A 19844-nucleotide genomic window follows, 5' to 3' on the forward strand; every position below is an offset into this window, starting at 1 on the left:
TTCAACATTTATACTCTATATCTGTTGTTAGTACTTGCTGATGGTAGATAACGAAATTTGGGGACCAAACTTTTATTAGTGGGGGAGAATATAAAATATCAAAAATAGGCAAATATTGATAAGAGAATTTTTTGGAATTTTTGGAAATTTTTCGGGATTTTTTCATAACTCGTATGAACGAGTTAAGGGGGACAAAAACGGGGCCCGAAAAAACCTGTTTAGGCTACCCAGTTTAAGCGAGGATTTGTTGATTTTCTTTTTATTTCCTATTTCTTTTTCCTTTTCTTTATTTCCGCCGTTTCCTTCTTTTCCCCTTCACGCGTGCCGGGCCATTCCTCTCCGAGCCATCCCCGACGCCAAGCCGTGACCTAACCGTCGGCCACGGCGGTTTTTCTTCCTCCCCTTCCACTTCTTCTTCTTCTTCTTTGCCCGAGCCGAACCCTCCTTCCCTCATCTCTCGCGACGCCGGTCTTCTCCACACCGACGCCTCTGCCCTAATCTCTTCGCGCCGATCGCCTCTCCCCCCGCCCGGAGTAGTGTCGATCCGGCGACGCCGTCTCTGTGCCCTAGCCGCCGGCCACCCGAGCCGCCCACCGCCGGCCGTTTGTCCTCAGCAAAGGAGCGTCGACCACCAATCGCGGCTGTGCCCTGGCGTTCTTTCCTCGTGCCGCCACTACCACAGACACGCCCCATCCTCACTGTCGCACCTTTGACAGCCACTCTTCGCCGCCGCGCACGATCCGTTGGCCACCATTGAGTCCTGCCGAAGCTGCTACCCTCACCGGACAGGAGCAGCGTTGTCGCCTCTGCCCTAGCACTGTCGTGGGCCATCAGATTCGACCCAACGTCGTTGTCGATACCCTGGTTCACCCCTACACAGTGGGTTTCTTCCATCTCCGGTCAAGGGTAAGCTGTTAGCGTGAATTTGGGATCTGATTCTATACATTTTGTTAGGTTTTTAATCACCTCAGTGGAGGGTTTCCAGTAGCACCCATTGTTCCAGAAATCAACAAGGCTGAGGAATAAGGTAAGGAGTTAAGCATTTTATACATGCTATGGATCATGGGTTGATTCAATTATGTTAGATAGTTGTTCATGTGTAGATGGATTTAGGTTTATGTGTTGATTAGGGTTTTCGCTCTAATTTAGGGTTGGAGAGTTTGTTTAACTAATTATAAGAATTTAGTTAAGTAAAAGTATGTCTATTGGTATTACAGGACTTTGACGCGAGACGAGCATCTCGACGTCGTAATTTAGACCAGATTGGACTATCCTATTGGAGGCGGGTACTTTGACTTATGTCATTTGATATGCATAATAATGTGTTTAACATATATCATGATTGTGTTTTCCATCTGTTTTCGGTTGGTCACTACATGACTTATTACATGTTTGCTTGTTTACTCGTTATGCACTGCATGTTACCATTTACCTGATCATACATGCTTTAGGTAGTGACCCAACCATATGATACATTATGTTCAGGACCTAGGATTTATTTGGTACCCTATCTGTTTGTGTACTTTCCATCTGATACATTGACTTGTGGTACACCTTTTATTTATGTATGGATCTTGCTATGCTATTCATGATATTGTCATGTTTAGTGTCATGCATCATCTTGCATGATTGCATGCTGTGCAATCGTCTGCTCCATTATTGAGAGTGCATCACCAGTTACATGTATCTGTACACACCACCACTCATGGGTTAGTGGTATATCAGATAGGTGTGTGGCAGTTCTGCTGTTTGGCTCCGTTGGTCTGGTGACTCAGCGTGGTAGCCGGCAGATAGTTCCGCTCTGTTTGGTTTTGTTGGTTTAGTGTAGCAGCGTGACGATTGGACTTTGTTTGGCTCGTTGGTCTCGTGGGTAGTGTGACTCAAAGATAGTAGCGTGAGAGTCCTCCCGTCATAGTGTCTGGGAGATGAGGCATTCGCTCCCATTTATTATTTCGGGGTAGGAGTATGTGTACTCAAAGATCCCGTCCACTGTCACTCATCGGCGGTGATGTCGAGTCTGCGGTTGTCACCCTACCCTCGGACTCACCATTGTGTGAGATGGTGGTGGCGTCGGGGTGACCATGTCGTTGGCATCATACGTGATCGTTTATTGTTGTGTTCTTGCGATTTACTTGCTACATTTATTTGGATACGTATGATTGAAATACATACGGATTATGACACTCTCGGTCCGATGACCCGATTACCTTTATACCTTGATCCCGGTTACTCGGTTTTCTCTGTTTTGTTCCAGTTGCATTTATCCTTCTCGTATTCAGGAGACTGTACACATAATTAGTGTTGTCTGTTATTTACTTTATTTTGCATATCAGTTGTACCTGCTGAGTGTTGGACTCACCCCGCCTCCATTGTTGTTATATTTTCAGGTTAAGGCTGTCCGGAGCAGTTCCAGTCGCTAGTCCCCATTTGCACGTAGTGCTAGTCCTTTGCTGGTCTTGAGTTGTTATTTTATCTTAGTTTCTCTATCAGACTTTGTTTTTAGTCTTGTATTGTTTTACTTATGGATATTGTATGGATTCTTATCGTTTGATGGATTTTTGGTATGATTTGGATTTATTCTACTACATGCCTGCCTGGTTGGCAGAAGAGGTGAGTTCATCGGATTTGAGCTTTACGAGTGTAGTTGAGTAGGGTGGATTTTGAGTCATGGTATTACTGTTTTGGTTTGCTTATATTTATATAAACTGCGTGGTGATGGTTTATTTACATGTTATTATTCCAGCCGCATGTGGTTGAGGTATATGAGGATGTAGAAAAGTTTCAGATTGTCCGCCGTACAGGGGAGATGTTGCCGAAATTTTCTCGGACAGGGACTCCTCCGGGGCGTGACAAATCTTATGTGGTAGAGTGTGATCGGTGTCCTTAGCCCAGGAGCTTACCAAAATTCCATGAGGTGGAGTGTGACTGGTGTCCTTAGTTAGCCCGGGAGCTCACCAAACTATGTATTTGAGTGTGATCGGTGCCCTTAGCATGGGAGCTCACTAACTCTATGTGATTATGTTTATCTTCATACTTAGCTTATGTACACGATGATGCTTATGATTATGTCCATCCTTAGTATATATGTTTATGTCATGCATGCATGCTTATGCCTATGTTTATATACATGCTCATGAGTATGTCTATCTCATGCTTAGTTATTTAAATGCTTATGCTTATGCTTATGTTCCTGTTCATGTATAGTATGTACGTTTATGCCAACAAATATGCTTATGCCTATGTTTATATACATGCTCATGAGTATGTCTATCTCATGCTTAGTTATTTAAATGCTTATGCTTATATTTCTGTTCATCTATAGTATGCGCATTTATGCCAGCTAGTATGCTTATGCCTATGTTTAAATACATGCTCATGATTATATCTATTTCATGCTTAGTTTAATTACATGCTTATGCTTTTGTTCATCCATAGTATGTAAGTTTATGCTAGCTAGTATGCTTATGCCTATGTTTGTATACATGCTCCCGGTTGTGTCTATTTTATACTTAGCTTGCGTGCATGCTTAGGCTTATGTTTATGCTTGTATGCCTAAGTAGACGTCTACGCTCATGTCCATGATCTGCCAGTAAGTAAGACCTAAGTTACCTTTGATGTGGTTTCCTTTGGTACACTAGATTATAGACGCTAACTAATGCATAACATTGTTTTGAACATGCTAATTCTCTCGACTCACAGTTTATATCTTTTTTTTTCATACAATGAGATGAATGGGATAGGAGGCATTGACTAGTGGCCAGCTCAGAACAAGGGCAATACAACCCGAAGGCCTTCTAGATTAATTCCGCATGTAGTTATATTTTCTTTCGAATCATCTATGTAATTTTATTTGAAGTAAGAAATCATTATGGAAGTATGAGAAGTGACACCGCAGGTTATGCATTATATATATGTTTTTAAAAAAAATCTTGGGTCGTTACACTTTGCCTTCTTAAGGTTGAGTTTAGCAGCTCTCAACATACCCAACATCTCAAGTAATAGTTTGTCAATTTTATTTATGTTATAGTTCATGACAAATTGACTGTAGCTCTTAGACAATGACTGTCTAATAAGGTCAGTGGCTAATTCTTGGCCTAGTGTAAATCCTAATCTTTCTATATTCTCTACATATCCAATCATTTTGAGTACATATGGTCCTACGGGACTTTTTTCTTGCATCTTGCATTGAAATAGAGTATTAGAGATCTTAAATCTCCCTCATGCCTTGCTTGTTCTTAATATAGTTGTCTAAGATGTCAACCATATCATAAGCATCTATGTTCTCATGTTGCTTCTGAAATTGAGAGTTCATGGTAGCAAGCATAATGCATGATTCATCTAGTGTATCATCTTGATGCTTCTTATAAGTATCCTTATCATCTCTAGTGGAAGTAGTGGGGGTGTTTCAAGAATGAACTGCTCTAGGACATACAGTTTTCTTTCATACTTGAGAACTATTCTCAAGTTTCTGTACCATCCATGAAATTAGCTCTATTGAGCTTGTCCTTATCAAGGGCAAATAGAGAGAGAGTGTATTCGACTTATTTGATAACATGGTGATCTACAATAATAAAATATAGAAATAAGTATCATATTTAGATTATTTAATTAGACTTTTAATTAAATGATTCTCCCACTAAATTGTAAAGCTTGGTAGGTGCAAGTCATGGATGTGATTTTACCCACACTACTAGCTCCAAATCCAATCACGATGACATTCATGTGGGACAAGATTCATATTATACCTCATCTTGAGTTAGCTTTGGCCTAATCACCTAAGACTTGTATAATGTTGGTAGGCAACTTATACCAATTATATCAAATGTAACTCTTGTATAGCTAGAGGAACAATAATGTTTGTTCATTTTCCCAACATATGGGATATGCCTTTAAGTTCTTAATCTAATTGAGGTAACCTAGTTAAGTCACACCCAAAGTTTAATAGTTGGGCATCACAATTATCCTAATGCACTCTACCATGATAAATTGAGTCACTTTACTTTGGCAAACATGTCACCAATTGATCTCGGTAAAATGTGAGTACCAAACTTTGGTAGGCATATTAAAAAGACCTAATTATGATTAAGCTACACATGCATCTCATACAATCATGGCATATCATGGCATACATCAACATATATGCTATAAAATGTGACATGATTATGACCCCATCAACTATGATTTTCTCAAGCCAATGAGAATATCGAAAGGTCAACCTAGGTAAAAGCATATTCTCCAAGTGCTTTCTTGATCATCGTGTGTTGTTGTCATTCTCTCTTTTTTATCATCGTCTAATAGACTAGTTCTTTTCTAATTTGTATATTATAAAATCTAAAGAAACCTCGAGTTACATTCGAGGGTAGTCTAAATTTACAACAAGAATGAAAAAAAAAGAGATACACAACAAGTAGGCCATATTATTATAATATACACCCACATCCAATCATATCAAGATTAAGGGTCATAATCATGCACTATATCATATAACATTCATATATCTTTATGACTTAAAATCTACTATAATTTCAACAAAGAATTATGAGTCGCAATGTCATGGCGGTCCTTCTAAATTGAATAGAGCAGCATTTGACCACTGCCCTCTTCTAATATCCTTCCCTAGTTTTGTATCTCCAGTGGCCTCCTTTAGATTTTAGAATATGTGGATTAAGCATTCTAATTTTCTTCTTACCGTTTGATTGAATTGGATGCTTCCCTGCTTTAGATCCAGTCTTCAGAAACTTCAATTCAAGCTAAAGAGATTGAAGAACCACCTTAAATGGTTGAATGTATATGTCTTTTGGGAATATTCATGATAACGTTAAGTAGGCCGAAAAGTTGAAAAGATCTTTGACTCAACCCCTATGGTTGCAAATAAAATGCGCATGGCTAAGACTCAGGCACATTTGCTTCAAACTTTAAATATGGAGGTCTTCTGGAAGCAAAAAGCAGTGGTACGGTGGACTAGTGAGGGCAAAAGGAACACCAAGTTCTTTCATAATTTAGTGTAGAAATTAAGATTGGCTACCCGTATTTTTAGAATATGGGAGAATGGAGTTTGTTTGGAGAAATCTAAATTAATTCAGGCTTCAGATGTTGAATTCTTTTAGAAGTTGTTATAGGGGAGGAGGGTAATTTTAATTATGCAAATATGGATCATATCCTGCGGTTGATCAGCTCAGAGGAGAATTTGGCTTTGTTGGTCTACCTACTATGGAAGAGGTTAAGCAAGTTGTTTGGGAGATGTGTGAAGATAGTGTTGCAGGGTTGAACGGATTTTCTGTAGCATTTTATGTGGCGTGTTGGGAGATTATTAAACTGGATGTGCATCATGCAATTTTTGATTTCTTTCAAGGAGGATCCCTCCCAAAAGGTATGGCGGCTACCACTATTGTTCTTATTCCTAAATAAGATAATGCACAGCAATGGCAAGATTTTAGACCTATTAGCTTGTGCAACGTTTCAAATAAGATTATATCTAAATTGTTGGCTAATAGGTTGGCCAGAATGTTAGATAAAATTATCTATCCTTTGCAAAGTGATTTTGTGGTAGGAAGGTTGATTTCGGATAATATTCTATTGGCTCAAGAACTTTACCGTAAGTTAAATTTTCATGTTAGAGGTGGGAACCTCATTTTGAAGCTAGATATGGCGAAAGTATATGATAGAGTTCAATGGGAGTTCTTGTTCAAAATAATGGGAGCTTTTGTTTTTTCTGATCCACTTATTGATATAATGAGATGTATTGTGGACTGCTGATTTTCAGTGCGCATCAATGGTCTTCTATTTGGGGTCTTTCAATTCGAAGAGAGGTCTTAGACAAGGGGACCCTATGCCTCCATTATTATTTATTGTCGCGACAGAATTCTTGTCAAGAGGCTTGGATCGCTTGTTTAACTAAGTACCCACAGATGTTTTTTGCCTCCGGTTGTGATTGTATAATTTCTCATTTAGCTTATGCAGATGATGTGATGATTCTCATGAATGAATCTATCAATTGCGTGTAAAAAGTGAAGGAATTTCTAGATAATTATACGGTGTGCTCTAGACAATCTATCAATGTTATGAAAAGTCCCTTTTTTCCTTCTAAAAGCATTTCTACTGGTCGGAGATATCAGATTGCTAGGGTCACGGGGTTTATGGAAGGAGCTGGAGCTCTTATGTATTTGGGTGTTCCAATTTACTCTGGTAACAAGAAAACAAGCCATTTTCAACCTTTGATAGAAAAGGTGAGGAAAAAATTACTTGGGTGGAATATCTCGAGGTTATCACATGGCGGTCGTCTTCTATTAATTCAGAGTATATTGTGTTCGCTCCCGGCATATCTGCTTCAGGTCCTTTTACCTCCCCTCTCGGTGCTTCATTAGTTGGAGATGATCTTTGCTAACTTCTTCTGGGGATCTTCGGGTTCAAAAGGGAAAACACATTGGGTTTCTTGGTTTGGAATCTGCAAACCGAAAATGGAAGGAGGTCTAGGGGTGAGAAGACTATATGATGTTGCAATGACACTCTCTATGATGTTGTGGTTTCGGTTAAGGGAACAAGGGACCTCTTGGGCAAAATTTCTTTCCAGAAGACTATGGTGTTTTGTCTCCGGTGGTTGTACCGCTTAAGGGGAATGCTTCCCCTTGTTGGCGGAGGATAGATCAAAATCTGACCTGTTGTGGAGGGCCAGATTGAATGGACTTTGGGTAGGGGGCCGGGTATGATTTTGGTACGATGGTTGGCTTGATAGAGGACCTTTGTTTCAATTTTGTGAATTGAGAGGCAATCCAGACTCTCTAGTTTCTGAATTTATTGCTGATGAGGCTGGAATGTGAATATGGTTCAAGATGTGTTACCGGCTTCCATGGCTGCAGAGGTTGCAGAAATTTCAGTACAGCAAGCTGGTTCGGACTGCCTGATCTGGAAATTGTCAGTGGATGGGAGATTCTCGATGAAATCGGCTTGAATCATATTCGGCAAGGACATCAGCCGGTGGAGATGGCAGCTGCATGTTGGAGTAAACTGTTAACTTCTAACATCTCTATTTTCGGTTGGAGGTTTTTGCTGAAAAGGCTGGTGGACTCTGTTTTGCAGCGGCGTGGAGTGAGCCTGGCATCTAAATGTCAGTGCTGTGAGGAGGCGGAATCTTGGGATCATATTTTCTTTGATGGAGCAATTGCTATGGGAGGTTTGGTTGAATTTTGTACAGCTGTTTAATGTAAGCAGATTTAGGAGTTTTGGTAGTTGGAAGGCTGGCTCGGATTGGTCATATGGTGGACATGTGAAAGAGGTGCTGCCATTTTTAATTGTTTGGTTTTTATGGGTTGCTCGGAATGATGCCCAGCGCCGAGGAATTAAGCCAGACAGGCCAAAGGTAATCAGGAGTATAACACAAGATTTGTTTCGTGGTGTGGCTGCTGGTATTATTAAAAGTAAGCATTGGAAAGGTGTTGTTACGGTGGCCATGCTTTGGGGCTACCTTTGCGGAGTGGGCTGATGGAGACCATCTCGGTGGTACATTGGAGAAGGCTGATTGTTGGGTGTTACAAGATCAACACGGATGGTTGCTCAAGAGAAAACCGGGGTATTTCATCTTATGTGTTCTTTATTCGCGATCATGAAGGACAGGTTGTTATGGTTAAGCATGGAAACATTGGATTTGGATCCAATGTGAGAGCTGAACTGATGGCTATTTTGAAGGGTTTGGAATTGTGTGTTACCCATCACTTCTTCGCTCTTTGGCTTGAATTAGACTCATTGGTGGCACTGAAGATGATTAACACCTCTTGGGTTTGTTGGGAGGCTTGTAATCTGGTTCTCAAAATCAGGGAGCTAATTTTGAAATTCCAAGTACTTTGCTCACATGTATTTAGAGAGGCTAATGCTGCGGTGGATTATTTGGCAAATCAAGCTTTTAATATTTCTGTGGATAGTGTTTTATTTACACATGACTTGGGTAGGTTTTTTTTTTGGCATTTGTAAAGTTGATATAATTGGTTTACCTTATATTAAAGTCTCTTGTAAATCAGTTTGAGATTTTGCAAAACTGTATTAGAAGGGCAGGTTTGGAGATGTTATTTGACAGCAGCAAGCTATTTATTTTCTGTGCGCTGAGGAGCTGGGGCTGTGCAGATTTATGGTGCAGTTTTTGCAGTATTGTGCCAGGATGTCGAAGCTGTGTGCAGATTTATTTTGAGATCATGGAGTTTTGATGCCTATGCAAATTTGTTTAATTAAGGAAAGGATTTGTTATAGAATCATTGGTGCTATGTCCGGTGGTATCCATTAGTACAGTATGGGCTGGAAAAGGATTGAATTTTGTGCTTGGCAAATGAAGTTGGGTGGACAGCTGATGGTCTATGATACGGTTAGCAGTGGAGGGGCCCAAGAGGAAAGGGTGAGAAAGGTCATGGCCATATAGCGGTCAAAAGTCAAGAGAAAGTGGCGGTCAATAGTCAAGCTGACTAGGCAGTCAAAAGGCTAGCCTATGGAACAGGCAGAGGTCAGGCAGACTAGTTGTTCAAGCAGGCAAGGCCGTGGGAAAACAAAGGAAGTCGGCGAGCGGAACCTGGGGTACAGATCGGGATCGGCAAAGCGGGGCAGAGGCAGCGCAAGCTGCAGGCCTATGGTCGAGGGACAGGAAACAAATCAAAGGTCGGAAGCGATAGAGCAGTGCAGAGACGGCTCGGTCTGCAGGTCTGCGACTCGAAGGCCCGGAAGTGCAAGCCACAAATCAAAGGTCGGAAGCGGTAGGGCTGTGTAGAAACGGCTCGGTCTGCAGGTCTGCGACTCGAAGGCCCGGAAGTGCAAGCCACAAATCAAAGGTCGGAAGCGGCAGGGCTGTGTAGAAACGGCTCGGTCTACAGGTCTGCGACTCGAAGATCCGGAAGTGCAAGTCACCAGTCACAGGTCGGAAGCGACAGGGCTGTGTAAAGATAGCCCGATCTATGGGCTTACAGTCGAGGGCCGACAAATACAGGGTACCAGTCACAGGTCGGAAGCGACAGGGCTGTGTAAAGACAGCCCGATCTACGGGCTTACAGTCGAGGGCCGACAAATACAGGGTACAGAATACAGACCGTGATCGACAGGGCTGTTCAGGGTTAGCCCGATTAACAAGTAACGCATAGAGGCGAGATCTGGTCGAGGGGTGTGAGGTAGATGCAGACCGCGATAAATAGGACGAGCTAAGCTGTGCAGGAGTCAGAGGATCACAACTGTTCGTCAAGGGTAATCATTGCATACCAGGGAGATGTGCGGAGACGGAGGTTCCTAAGCGAGAGGATGCTCTCATAACCAATGGCAGCCTGACAGATGTCCTTCACTACGAGACAAAACCCCTATGTAAAGGCGAAGGTTCCTAAACAAGAAGATGCCTTCACGACCAATAGTAGCACGACAGGTGTCGGGGATATACGACAAAGCCCAGCGTCTAACGTTTTCTGACAGGTTGGCAGGTTCTGGAAGCAAGGCGGGTGCATAAAAAGGAGGAGATTCCTCGTACGCGGGTACGCGCTCTCTCGTCACTTTTTCCACAACTTTTCGTTTTTAGTCTCTCTGCTTTTTCTGGGGAAAAAGGACCTGACTTGAGCGTCGGAGGGCCTGATCCGGGGACTTTTTCCCTGGGTTCTGGTCTCTAACATGAGGGAGGGAGATCGTCTGAGTGTGTGCAGGGTCCTGCAGCAGCATCAGCTGCCCGTGGGAGCCGAATCGCCCACGACTTTCCATCAACAACCAGGCCACCGCGACCAGCCTCCGTCCGACTCAGCCTTCGGACAGGATCAAATTTGGCGTCGTCTGTGGGAATCACAACATCCTGATCCGAAGCGTGAAGATGGAGGACTCTGGTCGAAGCTCTAGCAGGAGGATCAACGTGACGATGACCTCGGGGGAGTACGAGCTCTTCAAGGAGGTCAGAAAGCAGGCCGCCTCTGAAAAGCAAGGAACAGTCTCACGACCTCGCCTGGCGCCCGAAGCGTCTAAAGAACCAGCTCCTGCCTCCGACAGGGGCTCAAATAGGAAGCAGCAGGAAGAACTCCCTCGTACCTCTTTCCGAGAGCCTCGCCGCAACTATCATCGAGCCGGACCTCGTGAACATAGTCCGAAGAAAGAGGAGCCGCCGGCGTCAGTGGCGGAAAGCTCTCTACATCCACCTCGGGATTCAGGAAAGGGAAAAGCTATAATCCCTACCAGAGATCTGCCTGAAGACCCGGATGACAAGGTAACCATTCTCGGCTCAGATCCTGAGGGAAAGCCTGCCCAAGGGGTATCGAGCCCCGAACATTGGAGAATACGATGGGAGCAAGGACCCGGAAGAGCACCTGAGGAAGTTCAAGAGCGCGACTATCTTGTATCAATACAGCGATGCTGTCAAATGTCGAGTGTTTCTACACACCCTGTCCGGGTCGCGCGTAGAAGTGGTTCGATGGATTGCCCCCAGAGTCCATTAATCGCTTCATGGATTTCAAAACGGCCTTCCTACGCCGTTTCGCCAGTAGTCGTAAGTATCAAAAAACCGACCATTGTCTTTTTGCTCTCAAGCAGGATCCGACCGAGCCCTTGCGAAGCTACATCAACCGGTTCAGTCAGGTGGCCAATGACGTCCCCTCCGCCACCTCAGAAATATTGATGAGCGTCTTCTCCCACGGATTACGAGAAGGGGAATTCTTCAGGGACCTCATCAAAAACCCCGCCCGAAGCTTTGACGATATGGTGGAGAAAGCTTCTTGCTACATCAAGGTGGAAGAAGCGCAGGCCGCCAGGCGGAAGGCCGAAAGGACGGTGGCTCCAGGCAACCGACCTGAAAGGAGAGTACCGCAACCAGCTCAGCCCTTCCAGCGCGGTCAACCCAGGCCTGCCCCTCAGCTCGCTCAGGGAGTCAGACCAGCTCCGCGAGTTGCTGCTATACACGCACCCAAACCTGGACCAAGGGGAGCACCATATTGCACATATCATCGGTCCAGGACGCACGATCTTAGTAACTGCTTCCAATTCGCTCGTGATTCCAGGAGAGCTGCCGAGCAGGGTTTGCCCCCCCCCCCCAAGAGTTAGCGCCCCAAATACAGAGGTTGGAGGAGGAACGGGCCGCAGCAGGACGTGCTCGTCAGACCCGGCCCGACCTAGCCGGCCCATCTAACCAAGCTGGCCTCGGGGAAGACCGAAGAGATGCCGGAGAACTGGAGAACCGGGGCAATGCTGCTGTGCGAGAGATCGGTATGATTTCAGGAGGGCCCACTGACGGGGACTCAAGCCGAGCCCGTAAGTCACACGTTCGACGGTTGTATGTGGGAGTCGTGGGGTGCAGCCATGAGCAGGCCTCCGGCCCTGTCATTAGCTTTGGGCCTCAAGACCTGGAAGGTCTGGAATTGCCCCACGACGACGCCCTCATAATCAAGGCCGTTATCGCTAATAGCCGAGTGGCTCGGGTCTTTGTGGATACCGGGAGCTCGGTCAACATTTTATTCAGAGCTGCGTTCGAAGAGATGCAGATTGACGCCGCTGAGCTCCAACCCGTGACCACTTCTTTGTATGGGTTCACAGGCAATGAAGTCAAGCCCATGGGTCAGATCAAGCTGGCCATCTCCATGGGCACTGAGCCACTGGTGCGCACCCGGAGAAGTACCTTTATAGTGGTGGATTCGCCTTCCTCCTACAACGTCATCCTGGGAAGGCCAGCTCTGCATGAGTTACAGGCTACCGTCTCCACTTTTCACCAAAAGATCAAGTTTCCGGTCGACGAGCAGGTCGGGGAAGTTAAGGGAGACCAGAAGGTGTCCCGCAGCTGCTACATTGATATGGTCCGGGTGGAGGCGCGCAAGAGCCGGAGGACGCAAGATGGGGGAGTGCACGCTATCCAAGAAGAGCCTCTGCCTATTGCCGAGGAGTCTATCCCTTGGGAAGAAATTCGGCTGCATGCTGACAGAGCAGAGAGCATCACTCGCATTGCCAGTGACTTGCCACAGGAGCTTAAGTCGGAGCTGATACGATGCCTGATCTGTAATAGGGATGTTTTTGCTTGGTCACCGGAAGAGTTGCCCGGGGTCAAACCAGAGGTGGTTGAGCACAAACTGCATATTATACCCAAGGCCAAGCCAGTCAAGCAGAAGAAGAGAAACTTCTCTGCCGATCAGAACAAGATTATCCGAGCTGAAGTGGATCAGCTCAGGAAGGTAGGACATGTTCGAGAGGTACAGTTCCCGTCCTGGCTCTCCAACGTTGTATTGGTAAAAAAGCCTAATAACAAGTGGAGGGTGTCCATAGACTTTCGCGACCTCAACAAAGCCACCCCCAAAGACTGTTATCCTCTCCCGCGGATCGATCAGGTGGTGGATTCAACTGCTGGCTGTGAAAGGATATGCATGATGGACGCTTATCAAGGATATCATCAAATACCCTTGGCCAGGGAGGATCAGGAGAAAGTCAGCTTCATAACGGCCGACGGTACTTTTTGCTATACGGTCATGCCATTTGGACTCAGAAATGCTGGGGCTACCTACCAAAGGATGATGGACAAAGTCTTTCGGAGTCAGATCGGGCGGAACGTAGAGGTCTATGTTGATGACATCCTGATCAAGTCCCCCCTGGCGTCCAGTCTAATAAAAGATGTAGAAGAAACCTGTGGGACTCTGAGGCAATATGTGGTAAGGCTGAATCCCCTGAAATGCTTGTTCGGGGTCAAAGGAGGGAAGTTTTTGGGGTATCTGGTGCCTGAACGAGGGATAGAAGCCAACCCTGAGAAGGTTCAAGCACTTCGGAACATGCAGATCCCTCAGAATATGAAGGAAACGCAGAAGCTGGTCGGCAGGATAACAGCACTGTCCCGATTTATCTCCAGATCTGCAGATCGAGCGGCGCCCTTCTTCAAAGTGCTCAGGAAGGCGGCCAAGTTTCAGTGGACGGAAGAATGCACACAGGCCTTTGAGGAGTTAAAGCAATACCTGGAGTCCTTACCATCGCTGTTCAAGCCTGTTGTGGGAGAGCCCCTTTGGGTCTACTTGTCAGCCACCCCCGAGGCCGTGGGGGTCGTGCTGGTTAAAGAGCAGGACAATGTACAACTGCCAGTGTATTTTTTCAGCCATCTATTGAAGGGGGCTGAGTCTCGGTATTCGGCCCTGGAAAAGTTGGTTTACGAACTTGTTCTCATGGCTCGGCGCCTCCGATCGTATTTTTTGGCGCATCCCATCACCGCCCTGATAAATAGTACAATGGGTCGAGCTCTCACTAAGGTGGAGGTAGCAGGTCGGCTTATCAAATGGGCAACCGAGCTGGGGGAATATGATATACAGTATCAGCCCCGAACCGCGATCAAAGCACAGGCTCTGGCGAATTTCTTGACAGAAGTTTATCAAACAGACTCGGAGGAGGTCTGGAAAATTTATGTAGACGGATCAGCTACCCATCGGGGAAGTGGTGTAGGTGCACTTCTAATATCTCCGCAGGGAGACATCATGCAGCTGGCTGTACGGCTAAATTTCAGAGCTACCAACAATGAAGCAGAGTATGAAGCCTTATTAGCAGGTTTGCAAGCAGCTCGGCATGTGGGGGCGAGCCAAGTCGTAATATACTCGGATTCGCAGTTAGTAACTCAGCAGGTGACCGGACATTTTGAAGCGAACAACGAAAAGATGCAAGTTTACAAGGAAGCCTATGAGAAGATGAGGAAAGATTTCAAAGAGGTCACAGTCACTAAGATTCCCAGGGCTGAAAATGAAAGAGCGGATGAGTTAGCTAAAATGGCCAGCTCCCTGACTACTTGGGTACTTGACAGATCTATAGCGCAGACCTTCCTTATAGCCGCCCAAAGACCTACAAAATAACCTGGAAGGAGTAATTGATTGGAGGGCGCCCATAGTAAGTTTCCTCCAGCAAGGAATTGTACCTACCAACTTAGAAGAGGCACGTATGCTCAGGAGACAGGCCCATTCTTATGTTATGATTGGAGATCAACTGTACAAAAGGTCTTTCTCCAGACCTCTGCTCAAGTGCTTGAATATGGAAGAAGCGGATCAGGCCTTGCGGGAGATACATTTGGGATGCTGTGGCAACCACGCAGGTGGAAGAACGCTGGCCCGGAAAGTGATATTGGCCGGGTATTTCTGGCCTACCCTGCAGAAGGACGCATAGAAGCTGGTGAATACTTGTCTGTCATGTCAAAGGTACCAGAACCTGACACATCGACCTACAGAGCTGCTGAGAACTTCTATAGTGTCTTGCCCGTTTGACCAGTGGGGTATGGATATCGTAGGACCTTTCCCGATGGCTACGGGGCAGAGACGTTTCTTGCTGGTAGCAGTGGATTACTTCTCCAAGTGGGTGGAAGCGGAAGCCCTGGCCAAAATCACTGAAGATGCGGTGATCCAGTTCTTGTGGAAGAATATCTTTTGCAGATTCGGCCTACCTCACAAATTGGTGTCAGACAATGGCAGACAATTTCAAGGACGCAAAATACAAAATTGGTGCAAGGGGTTCGGCATAACGCAGGCCTTTACTTCGGTGGCGCATCCTCAGAGTAACGGTCAGACAGAGGTGGTCAATCGGGAAATAGTGCGAGGGCTTAACGTCAAGCTGGATCATACGGGGGCAGTTGGGTGGACGAACTGCCGAGCATTTTGTGGGCTTATCGTACGACACCCCGAGAGAGCACAGGTCTGACACCTTTTCACTTGGTATATGGCAATGAAGCAGTTGTGCCTCTGGAGGTCAGGATACCATCCGTCAGGAGAATGATGTACGACGAGGGGAACACGGAATGACGGCTGGCCGAACTAGATTTCATCAGCGAAATTCGCGAGCAAACAGCTGCCAGGCTGGAAGCCTATAGACAGAGGATGAGACAGAACTATAATAGAAGGGTGATCCCTCGTTTCTTCAGAGAAGGTGACCTGGTCTGGAAGCAGGTGAAACCCTTGGGGGAAGTGACAAAGTTGGCGCCTCAATGGGACATACCTTACAAAGTTGTCAAGAAGTTGGCGTCGGGGGCCTATTATTTGCAAGACGCTCAAGGAAGGAAGCTAGACCGACCTTGAAGTGCTAACTACCTACAGCCCTATCGGGTGTGAGGGATGCCAACCCTGTTGCTGTAAGCCAAGTCGGCCGAGGGTTCCGGAGACGGTAGGATAGTCAAGCAAAAACTCAAAGATACGTATGTACATGTAAAAATTTCATCAGTTTTAAGCAGTTGGAACAAATCATTTGAAAGGAGCAAAGATCTCATCCGGAAAGCCTTGAATGATCTGGCCCTGATCTAAGAAGTTTGCGGGAGGGATGGAGCTCAAGAAGTCCTGTGCATGCAGTTGTCTGATAACTCCAGCCGCCGTGTATGGTACGGTCGCAGCAAAGATTGCCCCGGCTTGGGATAAAAATTCAGGAGAGCTCAAATAGGACCTTCGACTTCGCAGGCAACGATCATCCTCTCCTTCTTGATAGACCGCCAGGGCAGTGGATACTCCTGTCAAAGCCGCCCGAGACTGGGATAGTTCCGCCGTCAAGGCCTCCAGCTCAGCCCCTTGAGTCTCCAACTGTGCCGCCTGAACCTCCAGTTTATTGTTCTTCTCCTGCAGAAGAGTATCTTTGGACTGCATTTCTTGAGTTTGGTGGGCTAGTTGTTGCTGATACCCCACCTCGGAGGTAGCTCTTTCCTCCCTCATAGCTCGGAGCTCATCTCTCGCCTGTATCAGGGACCGTTTCTGCCGGTCGGTCTGATTGGTTAAGGCTTGAATCTCCGCTCGCAAAGCATAACTGGCTTGGGCAGGGTCGTTCAGTTGCAGCTCTAATGCGGAAACTCTCTCCCGGAGTTCTTTGCTTTCATAATGGAGGGTGTGGAAGGATTGGTTCAGCACCAAAGATTCTGCATGAGTCTAGATGGAAGGAACTAACTTCAGCTGAGGTAAATTAATGGCAAGTGCGAGGTGAGAAGTACTTACTTTAGCCCAGGACTTTGAGAACCTATCCATCTGGGCTAATGGTGACAAACTACCCATTTGACTCATGCTCTCCGCCCACAAGCTGCCAAGAGAACCTTTCATCATCAGAAGGCTCGTGGGGGCGTCATGTCGCCGAGCAAGAGCAGCTTCGGTGGGGATAGTGGTCTTGTAATGATGGCGGGTGGAGGAGGAAGGTTGAGAAGGGCCGGCGTCAGCACCAGGAGGAGCGGGAGGTGGCTCAGGAACGGGTTCAGTTGGCATGGGGTCGTGACGATCGACTGGGCTATCTTCCTCAGCAAGAGTGGGGGCAGAGCGGAATGCAGCTGGTCTTCCCCTGTAAGGGTTGGGGGAGGCTGCCAGATAGACAAAGCAAGAATGACAAGGGGAATGGTGGTGGAGCTAGCTACGGTGGCAGCAGGGGACAATTGGGTAGTAGAAGAAATAGAATCAAGCATTTGTGAAGTCAGACCTGGTCTTCGGCGACGCCTGTGAAGCAGAGGCTGGTTATTGGAGTCAGAATCCTCAGAGCGAGACTGACCCTATGAAGAGGCTGCAGTACCCCTGTCTATGGCGCCCCGACCGGATGAGCTTCGACCTGCGCGATGAAGGGCTGCGCGACCACGTCTGGAGGCCCGGGGGGCTCCTCGGAAGACGCGTCTGGCCAGACGGCCGGCTGGAGCACGACCCCGATCTCGGCTCGGGGCAGCAGGTGAAGGAGAAGCGTTGTGTGAGGCGGGGTTGGAAGTAGACTGAGGCGCTGCCCCAGATGAGGTGGATCCAAAATGAGGGAGTAGCCTCCTCTCCAAGATCACCCGACCGCGCCGCATTATTTCCAGATCACTGAGGGGCAAAGGCAGAACCTCTGATGCGCGGCGCAAAACCTCAGCTGTAGGCGCCAACGCAAAGAATCAGTCTAGTAAAAAATGAGCGAAAGGGGGAGCTCAGCACAAACTTACCTAAGGAGTGCGGTGTTTCAGGAGAAGGAGGGCTCAGCCTGAAATAAGAAAGTAGGTCGCCAGATAGCAGTCTTGTCAGATTCAGGCGCCAATCCTCCATCTGGGTTGCAGCCATATTAAAGTGGAGATCCATATGGAACTCTTCCAATGCCGGGGGTAGAGGCAGAGCAGATTGCCAGCGCATGGGCCAGTCTGTTTCCTCTGGAAATCGGAGAAAAAAGAACTTTTTCCTCCAGTTAGCACTGGGAGGAGGGAGAGGAGAGAAGAAAGCAGTGTGGTTGTGAGCTTGGAAATAAAAAAGACCGTCGGCGTGCCGAGCAAGAGCAAAGAAGCAGTGAAAAAGGGGAGCTGACCAGGAAACCTCACAAACTTTGCAGAGTATTACGAAGCCACATAAAATCTTTATGGAATTGGGAGTTAGCTGACCTAGGGGGATCTTGAAGTAGCGGCACACTCCAGACAAAAAAGGATGTGGGGGTAAACGGAGGCCAGATACAAATTGTTCAGTAAAGAAAGTACAATAGCCAGGCGGAGGATCGAAGTACAGGTTCACACCAGTAGGGATGATGGGGTGGAAGCTAGTAGGGATTTCATAAGTGTACCGTAGGTCATCCCAATCCAACTCAGCGAAAGTCGAAGCGTCGGGGAAGTGCTCCACCAACAAGGTTATCCAAGAAGGAGAAGTCATTGCGAAAGAGATTATCTCAGGTGATAGAAAGAACAAACGAAAAGAAGAGGCTTGGAGAAGAAGAAGGATCGCGGCACAGTCTCGGAGGAAGTCAGTCGGCAGCAGCGACGCTTGGGTGCTTCGTGGTGGCGGCGAATCATAAGGGAAGACAAGAAGCAACCAGATACTTATAGGTATGGTGGATGAAGGACATTTTCGTAAAGTTGACAACGGACGGTTGATGCAGCATCTGAGATAAACAGGGAATGCCCTGTGATGATCCTCGGGAATATAACCAGGGGCATTATAGGAAAGGCAGGAGCCCGAGATATGAAGCGCCCCCTAAGGAGATTGCCCCAAGCAGGTCAAGAATGTACGGAGGGGCCGTTAGAAAGGTGTGCAGATCAGATCAGCGGACTTCATGGGCACGCATCAGGAATAGAGAGCATGAGTCTAGCCCTCGCCGGGCTCGGTATAAAAGCAATTATTGAAGGAAGAGCGATGTAGTAGGGTAAAACGAGCAAGGGCGGGCAGATTGGCAGAGCTCAACCAAAGTCACGGATGGCCTACTAAGAAAAGAAACAAGCTAAGGATACGCGAAGGGAAAGCGATGCGATTATCCCGATGAAAGAGAAGATAAGTACAGTCATCTAGAGTTCAATACGACCATACGAATAAGTACAATCAGGGAAGGTTCAACATCAACACATAAAAGGTAAACACTACAACATGGTCCCGACTATACAACATCTGTAGAAGAGGGGGCAGGGTCACGGGAAGCCAACGGACGGAGCCCGGGGTCGGCTGGCACTATGTCGGAAGACGCAGGATCAGCGGACGCTTCAGAAGCAGTAACAGGAGGGGCCTGGGCAGAAATATCCCCGGGAGCTGGATCGACCGCAGGATGAGGAGCCTCCAGGAGGAAAAGCCCGTCATTAGCTTCGAAGGAAGGGAAGGTTTCCTGCGACAATTCCCTAGATAGGCGAGCTGTGTCCAGAAAGGTGGCAGGAGGTGCCGAGCGTAGGAAACCTTACTCGAAGGCCTGCCTAACCCCACCAGCGGCCCCATGACAGAGCAACAAGACCATCCAGCGTCCCAGCTTTTGGAGGAAGAAGGAAGAGCGGACGTAGGCCAGTCTGTACGCCTTTAGCCGCTCTGATTCGCCAGCTCGGTACGCTTCCAAACTGTTCTTGTTCTCGGCAACCTCGGCGCGGGCCACGGATAAATCGCTCTGGCCCTGAGACACTGCTTCCTGGGCCTTCGATAACTCCGCTCGCAAGGATTGGAGAGTGGCTTGGCAAGCTTCCCACTGAGTCC

The 19844-nt window shown here is 46.9% G+C and overlaps 1 long non-coding RNA gene across 1 annotated transcript; it reads left to right on the plus strand.

Annotated features, from left to right (window-relative positions):
• Positions 1–299: 299 nt before the first annotated feature.
• LOC122012112 lies at positions 300–1288 on the plus strand. Its single transcript, XR_006120129.1, has 3 exons — positions 300–879; positions 955–1027; positions 1218–1288. It is a non-coding gene; the product is annotated as an uncharacterized LOC122012112 (long non-coding RNA).
• Positions 1289–19844: the final 18556 nt, after the last annotated feature.

The sequence above is a fragment of the Zingiber officinale genome, chromosome 8A (assembly GCF_018446385.1).
Source record: "Zingiber officinale cultivar Zhangliang chromosome 8A, Zo_v1.1, whole genome shotgun sequence".
Lineage (NCBI taxonomy): Eukaryota > Viridiplantae > Streptophyta > Magnoliopsida > Zingiberales > Zingiberaceae > Zingiber > Zingiber officinale.